This window comes from Equus przewalskii, chromosome 28 (assembly GCF_037783145.1).
Source record: "Equus przewalskii isolate Varuska chromosome 28, EquPr2, whole genome shotgun sequence".
Lineage (NCBI taxonomy): Eukaryota > Metazoa > Chordata > Mammalia > Perissodactyla > Equidae > Equus > Equus przewalskii.
In genome coordinates, this window is record NC_091858.1 from 13,578,018 (window position 1) to 13,600,241 (window position 22,224).

Below are 22,224 nucleotides of genomic sequence, written 5' to 3' on the forward strand. Positions count from 1 at the left end.
GCGAAATCTCTCCTACAGCCACAGGGCAAGCCAGGCCACACAGTGATCAGAGCAGAGAGACAGAAAGCAAAGCATTGTGATGTACAAGCTGGATGGATCCCCAAGGTTTGGGGGGGTTGGAGAATGAGGGGAAAGGAGACATTTTTCTGTATCAGAGGCAAAAGAAACCTCTTTAAGTTTCAAACAATTGTCAATTAAAAAGGCAAATATCTGGAGTTAGAGGAATGCAATTGATGACTCTCTCCTTAAAATCCAAAGCAAGAGCAGATGGAGAAGCAGAGTTCTCAACATTTGGTCTGCTCGCGGCCCTTAGAGGGAAGAGCCCATCCTAGCATAAAGGACATGGGAATAAGCAATGGGAGGCAAAGAGGGAGACGGTTGGGAAGCCAGGATAAAGAAATCTAAGCAGGACACACACAAAATTAGCCAGGGAGATTTACTGTAGTCCTGTCTGGCTAAGAGTATGCCACTTCCTTAGTAAGGAGTAAATGGACCTTAGTATAAAGATCCTACAAGTGGTTATCTGTTGCTAGACATATATGCGCTTATTTGCATCCTAACTGTGTAGCAATTGTTAGGGACCTCAATTTCCTTCTCTACTAACTTTCTTGTCATCGTTAGGTCTAATCTAATCATTAGATTAGAATCTCAATTAGATATTTTTACCTCCCACTAAAATAACTTCAGTTTTGAAACCAGCAAAGAGTTAGCCATTGATGATTAAGTAGCTAGGAACTAAAGGTTTTGTCCTTTTTGCAATTACTGTATAGATTTTAGCTGTTTAACTCACCCATTGTTAACTGTGCCATTTAGGCAATATGCTATCTGACTCCCACTAGGTTCCTATGGCTAACATCTCCCTGGAGCCTGGGTCACCATGATAAAGGGTGTTAGAGCTGTTCTTCAGGAATTAGAACCCCTTGTCCACTTCAGGCCGGTTGAGACCACCAACCCATAAACTGACCCATAAACAGACGTCTGATAAGTGACCTTTTGACGTCAAGAGGCTAAAAACTCCACCCTCAGATCATGCTAATGCTGCCATTTTGAGAACATGCGTCCTGTGAAGAGGCGTGGAGTCTGACTACGCTTGCGCAGATCATCATTACCTCACCTCTCCTCACCTCCAATCACCTCTCCCCACGTTTCAGACCACCTTGCCCCTCTACTCCATAAATATCCCTGAGTCCCTATTTTCGGGGAAGCAGATCTGAGACTCATTCTCTTGCTTCCTCACTTGGCTGCCTGTGATTAAACTCTCTCCTTGCTGCAATCTTGTCATCTCAGTGTTTGGCTTTTTGAGTGACAGGCAAAAGTGAACCTGGTTCGGTAGCCGTTTTAACCGGATTCACCAGGTATGTTGATGTGGAAGCAAGACCCCAAAATTAACACCGTAATAACTTACCCTGTAAGTTGATGTTTATCACTGAAACAACCATACTGTGAGTAATATTCCTCCATCATGGACAACACTCATGTTTATTGAGCATTATGCCTTGCCCTCTGGTTTCAAGCAGGAGGGTGAGGTGGGCAGTGGCTGGAAAGATGTCATCCAAGGATGGCGCATAAGGAACACACACGCTGCCTGGCCCCCTCCTTACCCATACCAGACATTGCTCATCCATTAGGCATTTTTTCCTGCCAAGTCACTGTCTCATGATCCTTTTCAACACAGCCACAAGGAAGCCACTATAAATTGATAGGTGCTGGTAGATGAGAGAAGATCTATTTGCCAACCCAGTCCTTTCTTACTTTGTTGTTTTCAAAAACTAGTTAGAAAAACGATGCCCAGAGAAAAGTATCAGAATTTATTCTGAATACATTCTTCAGAGTAAGAGTTCACAATCTTAATGATGTTTAGACACTCAGAATCTAAGCGGTACTACACATATTACTCATATTTGACTCTTATGAAATATACTTGAGATATAAATATATACAAATTAAAAGAAAAAAACAAAAGTCTGAGTTAAAAAGCTCCTTCAGATATAATTAGATGTTCCCTAACGTGTGAAGAATTCAATTCTGGTTATCATCTTGGTTCTCATATCCAGAAGGGGCAGACCAGCAAAGCAGCTCCCAAGAAAAGCAGCAGACCAAAAAATGCAATTTGCAAGATGTATTCTCCTCTGGGGGTGCCACACGTTACACTGCAGCTATGAGTCAGACACCTTAGTGGGAAGGAGATGATGCTAGTGGGCCAGTTAAGAGGCCTCCTTCACTTACGGAGGCATGAGTTGGCAGCTCAGCAGAAGGGAAGCTGACAAGAAGATCCTGAAGATGCCCTGAGGGAGCAAGGAAAGGCGTAGAGTACAGGTCAAGAAATGAAAGTGCAGCAAAGCTTTTCTTTTCACATTCCTAAACCACCTTGGCAAATCAGAATGGTAATGTGCATATGACCCTAGACTCCCACTGCTATTGTCAGTCTTTCAGAGAACAAAGACAGGAGAGACTTCAAGGAACTCTCAAGAAAAACAAAACTTCGAGTGCCACACCAAGTAGCACCTTAGCATTTTCAAGCTGAAACTGTCTTTATTCACCTCGCTCTCAGCCAGTCTTCTCTTTGTACAGATGAAGAGATTAAAGCCCAGAGAAGTCAAAAGTTTAGCAAAGTTAGACAACAGAGCCAGGGTTAGGAGCCAAGAGACCCGACCATTGGCCCAAGGGCTTCTCCTTTCTTCCTGCCTTTTCACAGACAACGGCCTTGACAATCGAAGAGCAGGGGACTTCATAGGTCAAGAGACTCATGACCAAGTTACTGGGTCATTGAGTTGCTACCAAGTTGAGGAATCATCCTTTGTGTGGAGGTCCCTCTTGGCAATGCCCTTTTTGAATCTCTGTCAATGTCCATCATGAATCAGTAATGAATGCCAGCATGGTGGCAGACTAAGACCGATTTTATGAAGAAACAAATGGGTCAGTGGGGGAAAGCTAATAGTGTGCTGACACTTCTGATTCCTTGAATGAGGTATTAGGCCTGAATTATTATAGCAGGAAATGCTAAACTACTATGGAAAGAAAAAATGTGATTACTCATGTCAATGTTAAAATTGCCATTTTTCACCAAGGGATTAATCACCATCCATGAAACCTGCTGGACTTGATAGAAACTGCTTTCCTCTTCCCCATGAATTTTCCACCTTGGCAGTAGAATTCCCTATATATAATCATGTGATCCCTTCCAGAAATTAAAGAAACTCTAGTCTAGAGAGTGCCTTAAGACTATTCTAGGTTTAGGAGATCACCTCACCAGGATTAGGATGAGGGTGTGGCAAAAGAAGTGCTTAGGGTGCAAAATTTATGGAAGAAGTCCCTATCTGGGTCATGCAAGTTCAAAGTTGGCACTGAGAATGCGTGCCTCCTTAAATTTTATGCCCCAGGCACCTCCCTTGCCTCACTGCTGTCCTGTCCCTGCTCTTCATACTGTTTGACTGCCCAGGGTTCTGGATGGGGATGGGAGGAGATGGGATGAGTCAGGAAGGGCATGACAGAGGGCATTTCAGACAGGGAAGCATGGATGGGATGCATGTTGGGAGACCTAACACTCAAACATCCAGGACCCTGCTCCTTTGACAATTGGCATGTAGGGGTGTAGGGACTTCTGCTGGTCTGCAACCAGGAGATCAGATCCAGAAGGAATGATTAGGCCAGAATATGGGTGCCTTTAGCTGAAGCCTGAAGTCAGAGATCTGAGCGAACAGTGGTGACATGAGGAGGGGGACAGGTCGGGTGGGAAGATGAACAGTACTGGGAAGGTCGGTCCAGTTGGGGTTAGCAAAAACTAATCTCTGAGGTAGGACCCCAGACAACAGGAACTGAGCTATGACAGTCAGAGAAGGATCAGCAGCCAGGCAGATCCCTGTTAAGTCAGATGAGCTCCAGACTTGGGACTCTTGCGTCTCCCTTGCCAGGGCAGGGCTGGGGTCGGGGGAGAAGGTGATGAGCTGGGCAGATCATGGAACTTGATAGTCCTCCTCCCGAGTTGGTTCCCTTGCATAGCTCAGGGCTAATCTTCCTTTAAAAAAAAAAAAAATCCTGGATGTTCTGATATATTTAAGAAGAAATAAGAAGTGATAGAAAAAACTCCCAGAGTTCTGGAGCCTGCTGATTCATTTAACCAGCCATACGACTGGAGGCAATGTCCTTCTCCATGTTTTGGTTTACTCATTTATAAAATAAAAGATTTGTTTTGGATGATCTTTGATAAATGCTCAAACTTTAAAATGCTGTGAGTCAATGGAACAAAAAGCAAGTTTCTTCTGATAGGTGTGTTTTCTTCTCCTGGGAAGACTGCCCGACCATCCCCATCCCACAAGAGTAGCTCCTGTGCTAAGAAGCCCTTTTCTTCTCTTGAAGCCCACACGGTTCTGCCCACATCGTCTTCCCAAGCACGCTGAGGCACCAGTTCATTTCCTTCATAGCACCGACTACAATCTGTCATTGTATATTTATAGGCTTGTTTGTTTTATACAGAGTGTGTCTCCCACCAGATTGCAAGCTCCATGAGAACAGATATGATGCCTGCTTGTTTACCAATGCATATCCAGTGTCTTAGCGCAGTGCCTGAAACAGAAAAGACTCCTGGTTAATGCCTGTTGAATGCCATTTTCCCTTTTTTGGTCAGTATAGTAGCTGTCATTGATTAAAGGCTTACCAGGGGCCAGACTTTGTGCCGGTACTTTGTATGTATTTCTTCATTGACTTGGCACAACAACCCCATGTGGCAGGTGCTATCTGTTTATAGATAAGGACACTGAAGATCAAAAAGGTCATGGAGTTGATATACTCTAGAACCTGGACCCAAACCACATATGACACCCAGTGCCTGAGCCCTGAACCCCTGCAACATGCTGCCTTTGGATCCTCAGTGGCTTGGGCCGGACACATGGCAGGTCCTCAGGAGGTGTTTAGTGGCTCGAGTCCCTGAGTGAAGGATTTAACAGATGGTAGCTGGAGGTTAGTCCTTCTGACCCATGGAGCAAGTCCTCTGAAGCTCCAATGCCCGGGTGGACTCTGAAGGCCGGAGCCAGGATTGGTAGAGTAGAAAATTTCTTTCTAACAGTAAAAGTCATTCTCATTCTGTGGAGAGTTTAACAGAGATCCTTTCTTCCACTGTATGAGGGTGTGACTTCAAATTTTTCTCAAAATGCACATTTTTAATTAGAGTACTTTACGTGGGTTGCCAAGCTTCTGGGAATTAAAAGGACACTTGTGCCTGGGGGACAGTTACAGAGGCTGATCCCTGGGTAAGTGCATAATAAAAATACACAGAGAGCGACCGAAATGAAACCCCCGGGAAACCTTTTCACTCAGTTTCAAATACCTAGAAAATGACTTGGCAGCTACAGAATGAAAAGAAAGAACAGAAACAAAAGCTGATGCCAATTTACTTAATTTAGGATTCTTTTTCCGGAGGGAATCCTTCTGAGAATCTAGAGTTGGCAGAGATTTTGGAGACAGTCATGTCTAAGACACCCCCCTTCTGCAAATGGGATGATGAGGCCTAAAGAAGTCGTGTCAAGGTCAAAGCAAGGTCAAACCAAGCAAGCCAGGAGTGGGAAAGAAAGAAGAAGAAGTGTCACTGAATCCTACAGCAGCCACCCTCCTGGGCCCTTATGCCACTGCTAGAAATTTACTGATGATGAGGAAGATGGGAGGTGGTGGGGGGGCAGCTGTCTGGTGACATGGCTCTTGCTTTGCTCAAAGGAAGATTAAAATACTAAGAAGATCAGATGCTGAGGAATATAGAGTCATTTATTACTGTTGTTTGTCTCCAAGACTTCATCCGGTCAATTGGGGCCTCTTCTCTCATGCTTGGGTCCCCCAGCCCTCAGACACATTGCTGTCACTTATGGGTCCCTTAAAACTGAGAGTGGTACCAATAAGATGGCCAAATATCGTGGACTGAACAGGAATCAGAATAATGTTAATGTGCTTAGAGAAAGAAAGGGCCATTGAATGGGGCAGGGGGCTGGGGGAGGTTAGTATGGTCAGCATTAAAATATATAATTCAAAGGGCAGAATTGTCTGGTACATTCCACCCATTCAGAGGGGAGGGATATGGTATCTGAGGGATGCTAGTAGATCTAATCACCAGAGATACAGGGCTGGGATGTTGATATGTTTAATTTTCTAGGAAAATTTCCATGAAATATTTCTTCCAGCTCAATCTGATTCTATGGTCAACAAATAACCTTCTTATAAATACTTTAATAACCAGACACCTTGATTCTAGGAATAAAATATAAGCATGAGCACAGGACTGCTGAGAACGAGTTCGAGCCCCAGTGAAAAAAAAAGATTTGAGGGCTCCAGCAAAGGCAGACAGCTAAAAACCTTCACAGGGGTTTTAAACTGATTTGCAACATGGTCAGGCCAAGGTCCCCTTCCCAGCCTGGTGGCCCCAGTAATTTGTCCCCAGCTTCTACCTTCTCACGTGGAATCATCAGCCCTTATGGACATGAGCATTCCAATAACTGGGGAGAGGGATCATGCTTGTTAGAAATAAATAAATTGGTGGTGTGGCTTTTTGTCCACTCCTGTGTTGTGAGGTATTGAGAGGGAGCCTTTGTGAGTCTGTGGACCTGATAGGTGAGGGCTGGGTCCTAAAGCCTGTTAAGTATCTGAGGTCACGATCCCCCTCTTAGAGACGTCTCCACAGGCAGCCACTCTTCAGCAGATGATGCCCTTCCTCCATCTCTCGCAGGGCCTTTTTCACTTCCAATCCTCCCCCCAAGGCTACCTCTGCCGGCTGGTTGCTCTCATATTACGATGCCTGGGGCTACATGGCGGGAGAAGGGGCTGCTCCTGACTTTGTTGGTTCCCTGTGGCTGTGGTTAAGGCTTTTCACCTCCCTATGGCCCTGTGTCTCAGGTCTTTCACTGGCACAATGGGCATGCTGCCTCTGAACCTTTCCCACAGGCCAAGTGAAATCACATAGAGGGAAGGGATTTTGTAAAGCATCAAAAGGGTTTTACAGATGCAATATACTAATACTAATTCTACCAGTTCACATTTCTATACATGCTTCATATACAGTTATGAAGATCATAAAGATCCTTTTCTCCAACCACTCACCTTTAAATGGACAAATGCCCAGGACAGATGGTCTGATGGCAAGTGATCTGAGGGTGACCTTCTTTTGGTCACCCCAGTGTTTTAGTACCAAAAAATCTCAACTCACTTCTGTTAACAAATCAAGATCTTTTCTTCTAAATATAAGTCCATTTCCTCCTTGTTCTTTTAGGAATATAAGAAATGATCAGGAAAGATTTAATTCACAAAACACCTTCATTCACTTGAAGATTGTCCTAATGGAATCTTCCAATTTGCTCACCTTTAAACAAACAAACAAAAATTCTAATTATCTTGATTCCCATATCTCATTCCCTAAATTTTACTTTGTGTCTCATGTAGATCATTGTTTTTATTTCATTAGCTAAAAGTCTGAGCATCTGTAACAGTTTTTCTTTAGCATCAAGCAACATAACTTGAGAATCTCTGTTTTCTTACAGCTTGTTTATTAACAGACCATTTAACAGCTGTTCTGGACTAAAGGTGAGTACATTCACTTGCCTAGAAATCCTCTTTCCATGTTATTTGTAGTGTAATTGTCTTCGTCGTCATAGTAATAGGGTATTTATAAAATGACTAAATAAATTCCTAATATGGCTAAGATTCTAGAGGAAGAAACAAGGGACGCTGAACTCTCATCTTTCCCACTGATTTTTTTAGAAGGTTCTGACAATCAATTTCCATGTGGCCCCAGCCTATAAGAATCTTCCGGTTTATGTCCTTAAGGCAGATGTACGTACAGTGAAATAGTGTTCACGCTGGGGCTGGTGTTGCTAGGGAGAAAACGTGCTTATGTAATAAATCTTGGCAGGAAAGCAAAATAATTCCCTACTCACAAAACATTTTTCTCAGTCCATTCTCTCTGCACCATTCTGAAAAAATCCGGAAATCAAACTAGCATTCTTTATTTTTAGTCCATCCAAAATTTTACTCACTTGAAGCATGTGGGCATGAGGCTATCTTTAGAACCAGCAACCAAACGCCTTGGAATCATAGATTATTAGTGCCTGGGCAATTCTCTAGATGGTTTTTTTTTTCAGCTTAGGAACTCCACTATGTAAAACTGAGGTGGAGTGGGGGACCAGAAGTGTTGCTCCGTTGGTCTCCCTGCTTATCTTCTTCTTGGGTACTACCATGTGATCTTAGGGTTCCAAGAAACAACTAGAAAACCACTGCTCTAGGATTCATTTTTCAGGAAGCAACAGAGGCCCAAAAAGGATGAAGTGACTTGCTTGAAGTCCCCCAGTAGTCGCTGACAAGCCAAGAGAAGAATTCAGGTTTCTTGACTTGCAGTTCACGTCCTTTCCATTGCACAGCACATAAGATACTATCATAACAGAAACTACTTTTTTTCTTATTATTAGCCAAAAAAGTTCAGCTGAGAAACAGATGACTGGTTGGGGAAGTTTGCCTACTGGAGGCACGAGGAGATCAAATGACCTAATCAAAAAATACACAGTAGCTCTTTTCTTTGACTGAAAGGAGAGTGAAAAGCGCAAAGGGAAACCAGCATAAGACTATTTCCTACAAGTTACTCCATTATAGTTTGCCATGTGCGCTGTACTGAAGGACACTTGCCCTGCTACTCACTGCCTGTGTGACCTAGAGCAAGTCACTTCACTTCTCTGGGCCTCGGGGGCTCTTGTCCCCTCTGAGAACACTGTGCATTGGCCATTGGCCTTTGGACACCATGGTGATCTGTTGTCTTTCCCAGATTGGCCCCTTCCTTCCACGTCTCAGTACTTCTCATAGAGCCAGAACATTCTTAATCTCATACTATTTTTTTTCCTGTAGATATTTTGTGCATTTAATAATTGTCTTCCCGACTGGACAGTAATTGTTTTTGCCTGACCGTGTCTTTTTACTTCTTTAACATGTGTTCTCTTTGTCCTCCTCTATAAGTGTTGTCTTACTTATAATGCACAAACACAGACACCTGCAAAGACTCCCCCTCTGGTATTTCCAGAAGCACTGGGGGATCTCATATGTACTTCCATACAATCTGTCCCTCTCTCCTTTCCCCCTTTCTCTACTCCAGGCCTCCCTAGATAGTACCATGCCCATTTGGCACCATTGCATCTGCCTCGCATCACTGGGCTTCTACTGGGCACTGCTATGCCCTCTTGTTGCTGCTCCTTGCTAGGTGCAGAAAATGACTATGGTAGCTGTGGATATTTTCTTCCTTTCTTTGATGTGTATGTATGTGAGTGTGTATGAGTGGGCATTTACAATCTCTCCCTTTCCTTCTCCCTACTATTTATTCAGTCCCCGGGCTACTGGATATCTAGTCAGGATTGTGACTGCATTAGAGAAGGAATAAACATCATGCAGAGGTGGAGGCACTGACCAATGAGACTGGGAATCTTTCCTTGCTAAGTGCATTTTCATTTGTATAAAGATGAGTTAGATGACGTTAGGTTGGCCCATGTTGTCGCTGCTGCTCTTATCTAAAAGTTTAATTATGAAGAGAAGGGTGTATATGGATCTTGAATAATAAAAGAGGTGGAACCTTGCTCACTCAACACCTATTTCAATCCCTTTAGCTTGCCTTCCTGAGAATAGGAAGCTAGAATTAGATTTCCCAAATCCCCTTCCAGCTAGGGCACTTGCTTGAGACATGATATGGCATAAGACTGAAATTAAGATTCACTTGACATCTGGTAAAGTTGAGAGGGCCTCATATGGCCTAATCTCAAGTCCTCCACCCCTTCTGCCTCAGTGGATAAGGTCCCTTAGCCAAACAGCCCTCCTTATGATGGGGACCAGGCCCAGTGCCTGCTTATCCCTGAGCGTCAGGTTTCAGTTTCCTGTCAGCCTGTGGAATTATTCAAACAAGCCAATCACATCCTCCCATGGGAACCATGAGTCACCTCACCCTCTTGTTACTACAAAGCCTGCCTCCTACAGTCCCTGCTTGTTCACTCTGTTCCGGAGTACAACCTGGTGTGGCCCTGTGTGGTGTGCTGTGTCCTCCTACTCTGGATGGTGAGTACACGTGACCAAGAAACTGCTATCAAAATCATCCATCCAGTGTCAGTGTCATGTGTTGAGCCATCCTCATAACCCTAGAGCAGGAACCCCTCCTTCACCAACCAGGTCGAGAGGGGGTGAGTAAAACACACGGTTCTGCCAAGTAGGTTCTCTTGCATGAGGTTTTTAGGCAAAAGTGAGCAGCTTGGGAGTAGCTACATGTGGAGAGTACAGACAGAGGCACCTGTTCTTCCAGGATGGCCATGGAGGAAGGTTTGGTGTCCATTCCCTAACACAGGGCAGCAGGAGGCAGCGATACTTGCTTTGCCACTAGAACAGTCTTGCATTGCGGATTGGCTTTTCTCCTGGCTCTGTTGGATCTGGCTGCCCTTTTCCTGCCTCAGTATAATCCTAAACTGGTTCTCTGGATTTCTAGAACTCCATAAGCTAACTACTATATTTTAACAAACTACTTTCTACCTAAATTATGCGAAGTGCATTCTAATGTCTGCAACTAAAACTGGATGATATAAGTGGCTTAACAACATACGGTTGAGTTTATCTCACAAAACATAAAATCTGGAACTAGGTAGTTCTGGGATGTAGAGACCTTATTCTATGGTGTTATCAATTTGTTATCAGGAAGTATGTCTTTCTGAAATGGATTTATCCCCATGGCTGCAAAGGTCGTTGCTCCATCTTCAGCCTTATGTCTGCATTCCAGGCAGAAAGAGGAAAGTGACCTGGGGAAGGAATATAGATTCATTTACTTTTGCTGGATAACTAACAAAGCCCAAAATCTAGTAGCTTAAAACAACCATTCTGTCAGTCAGCTGCGTGGTTCTTCAGGTCTGGGCTAGCTTAGCTGATCTCTGTTGGGCTCACCCGTGCATCTGCATTCACCCAGCGAGTTGGCTGGAGGTTGGATGATCTAGTATGGTTAATTCACATATCTAGTTGTTGGCATGTTGCTGGCAAGAGCAGTGGGAGTACCCAGACTACATGTTTCTCATCATTCAGCAGGCTAGCCCTGGTGTCTTTCTGTGGCCATCTCAGGTTTCCAAGAGCAGCAAGAAAGGGCAAGTTCCATCGTGCAATAACATTTCTGTTTTCATTTGCATCTTATTTGTTATTGTACACTGGCCAAAGCAAGTCACAAACCAAGCCCAGAGTCCAGAGGTGGAGAAATAGTCTCTGCTTCTTGATGGGAGGAGTTGCAAAGTCAATTCCAAAGGTATAGCAATGAGAAGAATCGTGGCCATTCTTGCAAACTACCACGGAAAGGCACCAAATCAGGAGACCAGAACTTTTCCCAAATCCCCAGTAGACTTCTAACTGCTTCTCATTAGCCACAACTATGATTTGTCATATGATCATCCCTAACAGCAAGGAGGGCTGTGAATGTTGTTTATCTGGGCTGTTCCTCCTCCTGGGACAAAACTGTAATTCTCTGAGTAATAAAAGGTAAGAGAATGGGAATTGGGTTGGTGTGAAATAGTAAGAAATGTGTGTGTATATATATATTTGTCTCTGTCCTTGGTCCCTGCTAATTTTTGGTCTTTGACCCTGGTTCCTGACACAGTTCCAAAAACCTTGTAATTTACTGAGTGATAGAAGTGTCTGACTCAAGACTCCTAAATCCCATGGATTTCCTGGGTGATAGGAGTGTCTTTTGTCCTGATGATGTGCCTCTTGGTGGGCTCCTAGATGAACGTGGTCACTAGAAAGACCAAGGCACAACTGGAAGCTTGGAACTTTCAGCCCCATCCCTTATCCTGGGAGAGGAGAGACAGGCTAGAAAATGACTTAACAATCAATCATGCTTACGTGATGAAGCCTCCATAATAACCCCCAAAGTACGGGCATCAGAGAGCTTCCAGGTTGGAGAACACATCTACTTGTTGGGAGGATGGAGCACTCTAACTCCATGAGGACAGAAGATCCTACACTTGGGGCCCCCGTGACCTCGCCCTAGGTATCCCTTCATCTGGAAGTTCATCTGTATCCTTCGTCATGTCCTTTATTACGTAATAAACGAGTAAACATAAGTAAGAGTTTCCCTGAGTTCTGTGGGCTGTTCTAGCAAGTGATCAAACCCAGAAGGGGGTCATGGGAACTTCCCATTTGTAGCCAGGTTGGGCAGAAGTTGTGGGTAACTTGGGGACCCATGACTTGCAATTGGTGTCTGAATTGGGGGGCAGTCTAGTGGAACTGAGACCTTAACCTAAGGATTCTGCCCCAACTCCAGGCAGTTAGTGTCAGAACTGCTTAGTGTGGAAAACCCACACATCTGGTCGCAGAAGTGTTCTTCTGTGCGAGTGAGTAAAGGAGCACCGTGTGTTTCTTATAGACAGTTGGATATTGGCAGTATCTGCCATACACAACCTGAGGCACTACAATGGAACACTTCTATGAAACTGAATTTTCATTCTCTTGTCCATGGAAGACTGAGTGGTGGACAGACACCACAGTCTCCTCCTACCACTCAATGACAAAGGCTTTGTGAGTGTTCAACTCTCTTTGGGCCCCCTAGTATTTAGATCACCAGATAGGCTCAGGCATCACTGTTGATTGACCTTGGTCTGTCTGTCCCTCAAACACACACAACACGTATTCACTCCCAATTCCCCCTGCCCCAGCTATCACCCACCAAGCACACAGCACATGCGTTAGACCTTGGTGGAAGAGTAAGTCTGCCATTGAAGTGCAACCCCATTCATGGCCCAGGCCCTGAGGCTGCTTACAATGAGTCCAGCATGTTACTATTAATTCTGCTGTTTCATAGTCATGAGATGCAAAGCACAGGCGACTAGCAACACACTGTCTCGTACAGCCCTTATGATCTAGAGAATCTGTGTTGTTTTGTGCAAGAATCCAGTATCCTTCTTTGTGTGCCTTTTGAAAAATTGAAACGTTCCCAAAGTCTGGAGACAAACTTCCGAGTGAACTGCATCTGAACTTTTTAAATTCTTTTTTTTTTTCCCCCTTGGTTAAATCTCAGTGGAGCCGGAGATGATCATAATTTTCATGAACACAAACTAAAGGTTTTGTTGCCTGTTGAGCAAAGTAGCTGCTTCCTATTGCAAAAGAACTGATTCCTATTCTCATTGCGTTGGCGTTTTCATTAAAATTTCCATTATCCTCTTCCTTCCAATGCAGTTATAGATGAAATTGTCCTGACAATGTTTCTCAAGCAAAATCACTCCTGACGCAAAATATACGAAAGGGATATAGGAGGAAAAGAGCCATGCTGCCCGAAATATAGATCATCTTGATAAGGAAGAAAAATTTTTTTGTCTCAGGCTTCATAATCATTTTAGGAGTCTGTTATTAGCTTCATCAACCATACCAGGCCCAGAAAAACAAATCTGGATTGAGATACAGTCATGGTGGAAGAAGTAGAATGGTGGGACATAAAGATGCTCTGATGACAATGGCGACCTATTTGTTGAGGGCCTACTCTGAGCCAGACCCTGGCCCCAGAATCCTTATCTTACCTGTGCAGTCCACCGCACTTCATGTGCTACAAGCTGGCCTCTGATTGGCCTTCTCCGGGAACTAGAGGGCTAAGCCTGTTACAGCACAGACTTCCAGTTCTGGCTCTGCTTGTGCTAGGTGACCTTGGCCAGGTACTTTATGCTCTCTGTGCCTCAGTTTTGTTATCTAGAAACCTATGCTAATGACACTTTCCCTATCATCCTACTTTGCAGGGTTCTGGTCAAGTTGAACGCGTTCAAAAGTGATTTGTCAACTAGAAAACTCTATTCCAACATAAAGATGGATTGCCAAAAGTCATAAACAAAACTTGGTGTGTTAGTCAGCCATCCCCAGCATGATCAAAGTCAAGTCTTCATCTCTCTCCTCTCCTCGGAGAATGGTAGCAGCCCTGTACTTCCATATGTCTACTGGGGAAATCAGAAAAAGGAAGCATTAAGCCCTTGGCTTCATGATACCAAAGCCGTCACTTCTGAGTGCATACTCTGAGCCAAGGAAAATCTTTCACATGCATTATCTCATATAATCCTGGAAACAGAACTATAGTTCCTATTATATAGGCAAAGACACTGAGGCTCAGAGAAGTTAGGTAACCTGCCATTATCATAACACTAGTAAGTAGAGGGGCTGGGTTTCCAGTCCTTGTGTGTTTGATCTCAGAGCCTGGTCTTAATTGCCGTGAGGTGCTTATTTTTACTGAGGAAGAATAAGAAATTACTGCTCTTGGAAAAAGAAACTCCGAAGAGCTAAGTCCAATTCATCTTGTCCCAACAAACTAACTTACATTTCTACTTTATTGCCCTTTGTTTCCAAATTTCCTGAGGAATTTTTTCTTTCAAAATCACCTTCGATATAGTCCCATTTTTGCAAACACATATTGAGTGCTTATTAAGTATCAAGTGTAAATTCTGCTTAATCCTCATGCCAATCTATAAGGTGGATATTATTATTATCCCCACTTTAAGGATGACAAAACTGAGGCACAGAAAAGTTACGGAACTTATCTAAGGCAACATGGCTACCGAGACACAGAAACACGTTCAAACTGGGGCAGTCTGATCTCAGAGCCTATGCCACTACATTCTATGCAGTTAAACGTTTGAAAGAATACACACCAAATTACCAGCAGTTATCACTGGGGAATTGGATTTAGATGGGAAATAGGAAGAGAAAGATTTTCGCTTTCTTTTGTCTTCACTTAGTACTCTTGAAAATTTTAGCAATGTACATATGTATGTATAATTTTTATAATTAAATGTATATCTTTGTAGGTTGAATTATTTTTGCCCTCAATAAAGTTTGGACATTAAGCACAAATTAATTATTTCTGGTCAAGGGACTGACCATTTTCCAGAGGATTCCAGATATTTGGAAAAGATGAAGCAGAGCCTGCATCTGTCAAGTAGGTCTAGCAGTTGGGGTCCTCTGTTCTCTTTCCCCAACCTTTATCCCAGTGCGTGGCCAGCAGACAGGGGGCTCTGTGGCTGCATTATGTGGATTTATATCCACTCCGAACCAGAGGGCAAATGGAAAAATGTAAATTTGGCAGCTGCTTTTGTGGGCACTGACCTGGCAGGACTCATTCAGTCCCAGACCTCACCCTGGGAGCGATCTCCCACATCCGCTATAATTTATTGACAAGAGTTGTTTCTCTTCCTGAGGCTGAAGGAATTGCCTAGCACAATTTTAAACAAAGCACCGCACGGGTCAAAGAGATGAACTGAATCATCATTTCCTCACACCACCAGCCCTGCCCAGGGTAATATTTTTCCCTCCATCGTCTCTCATTTTTGAAGATGCCGGCAGCACAAATCATCTCCAGACATTTCCCATTGTCCCCTTGTCAGCCTGAAACAAAGGCAAGTCACCCCTCTCCCCAGCCTTGACCCAGCTAGGCAGCTGAGACCTTTCAGCACCTCGTGGCGAGCAGTCTTTTCAAGATAAGCATTTCCAATAATACACGATGTTAACTTAGAAATACATAGGTTTCAAATTTTCCTACTGTCCCAAATGTCATCAATTAAACAGACTGTGGCTTTCTACATTTTGGACGGACTGATGAAATCACAGGACATTATCATCGTTATTTCCAGAGACCTGATGGAAGTTTGCCATCACACAATGAAGAATTTGGGGTCAAGCATTTAAAAGACTATTCTCATGTTCTCTTAGAATTCAAGGTATCCCACCATCTGGCCTCCTGCCTCTGCCCCTTCCTGATATGGGACACTCCAATATGTCCTCGATATAGTTAGTAAATCATGTATTGCTGATCATAGACAGAAAAGCTGGAATCACCAAAAGACAACAAATATTCATGAATCTCTAAATATACATGAGGAACAGGAGACACTCAGTATTCATGTGGCCTCAAATTGACTACCCCTTAGTGATACCCCCTCTGGCATCATGTAACTGTAGATAAAATCCATGCTTATCAGGCTGATTAGCAAACTTCAGTTACAGGTCAGGGACTTGCCCTGTGTCTCTGTGATAGAACAAACTCGTGCTGGCTTTGGGCACCTTCAGGCTGAACTCTTTTGCTTAAACCTCATCTCTCATCTGCATCACTCATCATCAGTGGGGAAGGCCGGTGAGGCAGAGAGAGAGACAGGATGTATGAACATTGTGTAACTAAGGACCAGGTAGTGTGTTCCCTCCACCCCACATGCACCCAAAGCCTTTTTCCCTACCTCACCTGTGCCCCTTGCTTCTAGCTATGTATTTACAATAATTCAAAAGACTATATGTCTCAAGCATATTAGTTTGGTACGGGCCCCTCTGTTCCATGATCTCTGAGCTAGCTTGCCTGGTAGTATATTTGTAGGTTACCATTGCATCAAGGAAATTTCCCGTGATAAGTATATTTCCTATAAACATCACTAGAGCTTCCCTCTTTAGGAGGCCAAACATGGCTAGTCCCCACCAGACTGATGAATCTTTCCTCCAATTATAATAAGAAAAGAGAAAAATCAAGCTACTAGAGACCTCTGTATCCAGAGTGCACAGCAGAAATACTGAGATTATAGACACACTAAACATTCTTTAGAACTCAGGCTGGAGTTGTGGTCCTATTTTTTACGCAAAACATTTATGACAAATCTTAAAGGAAAATTGCCTAAGACTCTTTATGATTAACTGATGCAAATGTGAGAGTCCCTGAGTCTTCTCTCCAAGAATGAGTACATAATTCTATTTTTTCTCGATGTCAGGGCAATACAAGCCCCTACGAATATTCAGAACTTGCAGAATTCTGCAATTGCATCCTACATAGCCAGTTTGAATTCCCATGCGTGTGGGCCAACAGAGTTATTATCTGACTGAGTGGGATATTGGCTGTCTGAGTTGGTTCCTAGTGTTTAATATTATTTCAGACTTTCATTCTTGTTTATTGGCCATCCATAGTATTATACGTCCTGTTTATTGCTGCTGGTTTCACATAGTTCAAATTCATGTATAAAAATTGCTCTCTCTTCTGAGTCACATATAAATTTATTCATATTGAGTTCCAAGACTTTTCCTTTCTTTGAACAAAATCTATGCTAAATGAATCTTTAGCGCCATTAATTCTTTTCCTCTAATCCTATCAAATGGTCCCTTTAAAATGAATTTGTTGAGCGTGATGTTGTAACTGTGCTTGTGAAGGTTGAAAAGCTCCTCACAACCAAGATCTGCTGGTGCAGCAACTGGAGAAAAAAGAAAAAACAAGACAAGAAAAGAAAAAGAAACATCTGCATTTGATCTTGTATATTGAATTTACTTTCCATCTTCTAATAATGGGATGATATTCAATCTCCTCCAGAACGGCGTTATGACATCTATGACTTGGAGGATGTGTAACGTTAGGAAAACAGCCTTATGGGGCCTTAGGGACTGTTGATGTGTCTGTGATCCTGTCAAGCTGCTTACTGGCAATGCCTAACACAGTCAGAGCTTGGTTGATATGTACTGGTAAAAATAAATAGCACTTCATGTTACTTTGGACATTTCATCCCCAGATCTCCATGGTCTGGAATATTGTGACCATGCGAAGTCTCCATTTGGAAGATTTCTCCCTTGGCCTCATGGTTGTCTATTTACAGCTCAATTAAAATTTCTGTAGCTGAGAGGAAGAGCTGTGTTCTTACCTCCCTCAGGATGGCTACTGATATAATATGGAGCCCCACTGAGCTGGCTCCTCCACAGACCACAGGAAGAAAGATGGAGACTCACGCTGGACCAGAGCCTGAACTCCCACTCACTAGGTGCTTGCCAGGAGTACAGCATCCAGACCAAAGCCCAAGCCTGCTGTCCTCCCTCGACTGAACCAGCAGCTGACCCCCAAGCTCCCTCCTACCTGGAAATGGAAGTGATGGCTGCCTGCTGAACTCCCTGAGGCCACCTCTCCTTCCTTAGTATCTGCCCAATCGCTCCTCCCCAGGCTGAATTCCCATGGGGACAGTCCTTCACTGTGCTCTTGGAAATATAAGCCTTAAAACTAAAATATGCGGAGGGAGCCAGCCCACTGTCTTTATATCACATGAAGATGCAAATAGTTGACATCAAATGTTTTCTCGACTGCTGGTTTTGCAGGGGCACAGTCTGGGCTGTGTGAGGGAAGGAAAATGCAGAATGGCAGTTGGGGTCCTCAACACAGGTTGAAACATTGACTGTTTCCCTCCTTCTTTAGAAATTCTCTGGGATGTGTGGGCAGTGCGGGTGCAGGAGTGTCCTGGTTGCTTATTTTTCCCTGTATCGAATGCTCTGTTTATGCCATGAATCTTATAGCCTCAGTTTGAGTCTCTGCTATCCCCTGCCCTTCTCAAGAGGTCATTTTTAAATGACCAGATCTAACGTGCACAACCTGAAACATTTTCCCCTTGGATTGTGTCTGCCTCCCACACCATTTCTGTCTTCCTCTGGGATTTCTCTTGCTTTGGAGATTTATGGTTGAGATTTTTACTTTGTTTATACAGAGGCTGATGTGACTTCTCAGGAAGTGGGCTAGGCCTCAGATCATCCCGGTTCTAGCAGAGTATGGGGACAGGAATACATGAGGCGGGGCGGGCGGGGGCGGGGGCTCACTTCTCCAGCAGGAAAGAGGGGTCTGTGGTCTCTGTGCTGAACTCATCGCTGCATTTCTCAAGTGCAGGAATGGTAGTGCACAGGGCACCCACTTTCTACTGGTTTGCTTGGAAAACTGTGGTTTCTTATCTGTTTAATTTACTCTGAAGAAATCAGCTCTCAACCAGGTCTGCCCCCGAAGCCTCAGCTCTCCCACGTCTTTTTGTGCATCTTCCCCACGCTTGAGGACTCCTTTCGTCTCCTCCTTTGCTGTGTTTCCCCTTCATCCTTCTCGGATACTCATTGCCTTGTCTTTTCTTGTCAAGTTATGCTCACAGAATAGGACTTGAGGCACATTCGTGTTAAATTATAAATTACCCCAAAGAACTTTGGCTCTCATCTCTCCCAGAGTATCTCATGTTAACAAGGATCAAAGGCTTAAATTAAAAGAATTAATCTCTTGTTGGGAGATTTCAGCCACTGATATAGGAGAGGAGTATAAAGGGGGGTACCATCAGGCCTTCCCATATTCCTGAAATCATGGACTCAGGAGGTGATTTGGAAAACAAAATTGAAGTCTTGCACTATTATGCATCATTCTCTGTATCTGTGGTGATGTTTCTGACCTATAGTCACTGATAGCCCTGCTTCCCAAATAAATCATCTAATCCAACCTCCCAGACAATGCCTGAAGCTCTTCTAGAACATTCCTGATTTGTGCTTAATCAATAGCTCAAAAATCAGAGAACTCACTGTCTTACTAGCCAGGCCAGCCATTGACAGACATCTCTAAATATCAGTAAGTTCTCCTCTGACATTTACTCTCTGGTCCTTAGTTGTGTGCTTGAAGCCTTGTGGGTTCTCTCTAGCAAGTGACAGTCTTTCAAGGAGTTGACGACAGCAGCCACATCCTCCATCCAGTTTTTTCTTCTCCAAATTGGGAGTCACTCTGGCAGAGCAAATTGAGCTAAAACCCACAGGGAAGATAGGTTTCTTGGGGATACAATGGTTTTTAAATATGGCCACAAATTCATTGACATCTCTCTTATAAGATAGGATCTATGTTTTCTCCCCTTGAATCTGGACAAACTTGTGACTGCTTTGACCAATAAAATATGGTGAAATTATGCCATGTACCTTTCACCTAGTTTGCTAGAACACTTGCTCTTGAAGCTTCAGGATGCCCTTTACGAGATCCAACTATCCTGAGCTGCCATTCTGTGAGGAAGCCCAAGCCACATAGAAAAGCTCCGGCAGAGGGTCCCAGCTGAGTCCAGTCTTCAGATCATCCCAACCCAAACACTAGACATGTGAGTGAAGAAGCCTCTAGATGATTCCAGCCCCCAGACATCTGAGTCACCCCAGCCACTGCAGTCCCACCAGATGAGGCCCTATATGTTGTGAAGCAGAGAAAAGTTTTTCCTGAAATGCCTTATCCAAATTCCTTACTCCGAATCTATGTGTGTAATAGAATGATTGTATTTTACTTCACTAGGTTTTGGGTTGGTTTATCACACAGCAAGGGATAGCTGGGACAGAGATCAACCCCTAAATCACCTTGGCCATGGCTGCTGCAGCCTTTGAGTAACATTAACACTAAATTCTCTTACCCCTTAAACTTGGCTATCAAATTTATTAATCTTGCATTTAAATGACAACTTCCTCCAGAGTGCCAGGGAAAAGGAGAAATCTCATAAACAGCAGGAAGTAATCACAGAAATAGATAATGCATCAAAAACAGTGCCAAGAGAAATCGAGTTTCTAAATGTTCTATCTTAGACGTTACTGCTTTATCTTATACCCCCAACGCAAACTGTTAGTTTGAGCTTGTTTATTCAGAGAATAAAGACTTTTGGAATCTTCCTTCCATCATCCAATATTAATTATGCCATCTTCAGCCTTGCATCTTCAGAGGGAGGGAAGCCAACATGGATGTGAGATCCAGGTAAGTCCTACAGTCCTCTGTGCTCTAAAATGAAAATGATGATGATAGGGGCCTTGTAAGATCATGGTGAGGATAAGAAATCAAGTAAGGAAATTCCTGGGCACCCAGTATGTGCTCACTGTTGCTCTCTGCAGAATTGGTCATATGCCTTTTATATCTTCATTCAAGTTGTTGAAAGAGGCACTGGACAGGACAGAGTGGAGGGCAGGTGACCCTCACTGAGCCAGTTATCAGCTCTTTGGATTCTGTGACTGAACCAGCTTCAAACATAAGGTCCACAGAAGCAGGAATCTGAGTCTGCCTTGCTTACTGACCCGCCACGTGATTAGAACAGTGCTTAGCACATAGTAGGTACTCAGCAAAGGTTTGTTAAATAAATGGAGGTAACCCTCCTTAGCCTCCTCATATTCCCAGAAAGTCCACACTATGCATTTCTCCTGGTCCTGCCTCCCTCAGCCAGGAGTTTCAGCCCAGAGAGGTACAGAGCACAAAAGGTCACAGGAATACAGAGCTCAGGAAACTGACAGCCCCCTCTGCTACGCCTATTTTCCACTTCCTAATTACCCAGATGTTTAAACCATAACATGAATAGCCACATTAAAGCCATTTGTTATATGTAAAGCAAGGGCATAACACATTGATAATTAAGGCCTCCCTCTGTGCCAACCTACACGCAGAGGTATAATTAAGTGTAAGTACCTCTTGCTTTGCTAGCCATTATTACTGGGCTTAAACATATATTCAGCCAGTTATTAGCGAAATTCTATAGTGTCCTGAGGAATGATTGTTTAAATAAATGGAGTAGGAGTTCTCCAGCCAGTACCATGCTTGCTTAGCTGATCTTGGACAGTGAATTGGTGATATAATTTTCTGGTGTCTCCACATTCTCCATTTTCAATATGGAAAACTCAGATCTTGGACACTATAAGGACTCCAAGAACAAGCTCCTGATGCTGTTTTCTGGTTCACATTGGCCACAAAAGAGATTGTTCCTTCTAAGATTTGCTGCTCAGAGGCTCTTTGTTCCAAGCAAAACAAGAAATACCCGAGAATCCCTGTTCTATTCACGTTTAGTTCCAGGGATCAAGGACCTACAGCCAAGTGAACAACATGTATTTATTAAGGCCTTGCTACGTCCATAGGCCTGAGCTAGGGCTATATTGAAATAGTATGTTTTCGACTTGAACTAGCATTACAAATAGCCATATTTAAATATTTAGATCTCCATCTTATTAAAAGGAGGCATGAAAGCAAAGATGGTGAAAGAGATGGGGTGGCTAATCTCCTCATATCTTGTTCTGGCTTCTATTGGCCTATGGGGAGAGTGAGTCTTTGCAGTAGAAGAAGCCTTCAGAAAGGAATGGAGACCTCTCCATCCTCTCCTGAGACTGACATTGCAGGCTTTCTCTTCCCAGATACTCTCTTCCCAGATCCTCAGGCTGCAGCTCTGGAATTTTCCTCTAGGAGGGGCTCTACAGCAGTTATCAGGAGACAGATGTGTTTTGAAGCTGCAGTGGCATAGTGAACACAATGACGTGTGCTTAAATCAATTGTTTCGGGTGACTTGTTGGGACAGGGGACAAGTAACGGACTATGGAGACATTAAAGAGGCTGAGGCCACCTCTTAGAACAGATCCTGTGATGTCTGGGAGATAAGGGACCAAGCTATCCATCCTTGGGTACCTCTGTTCCCAGTG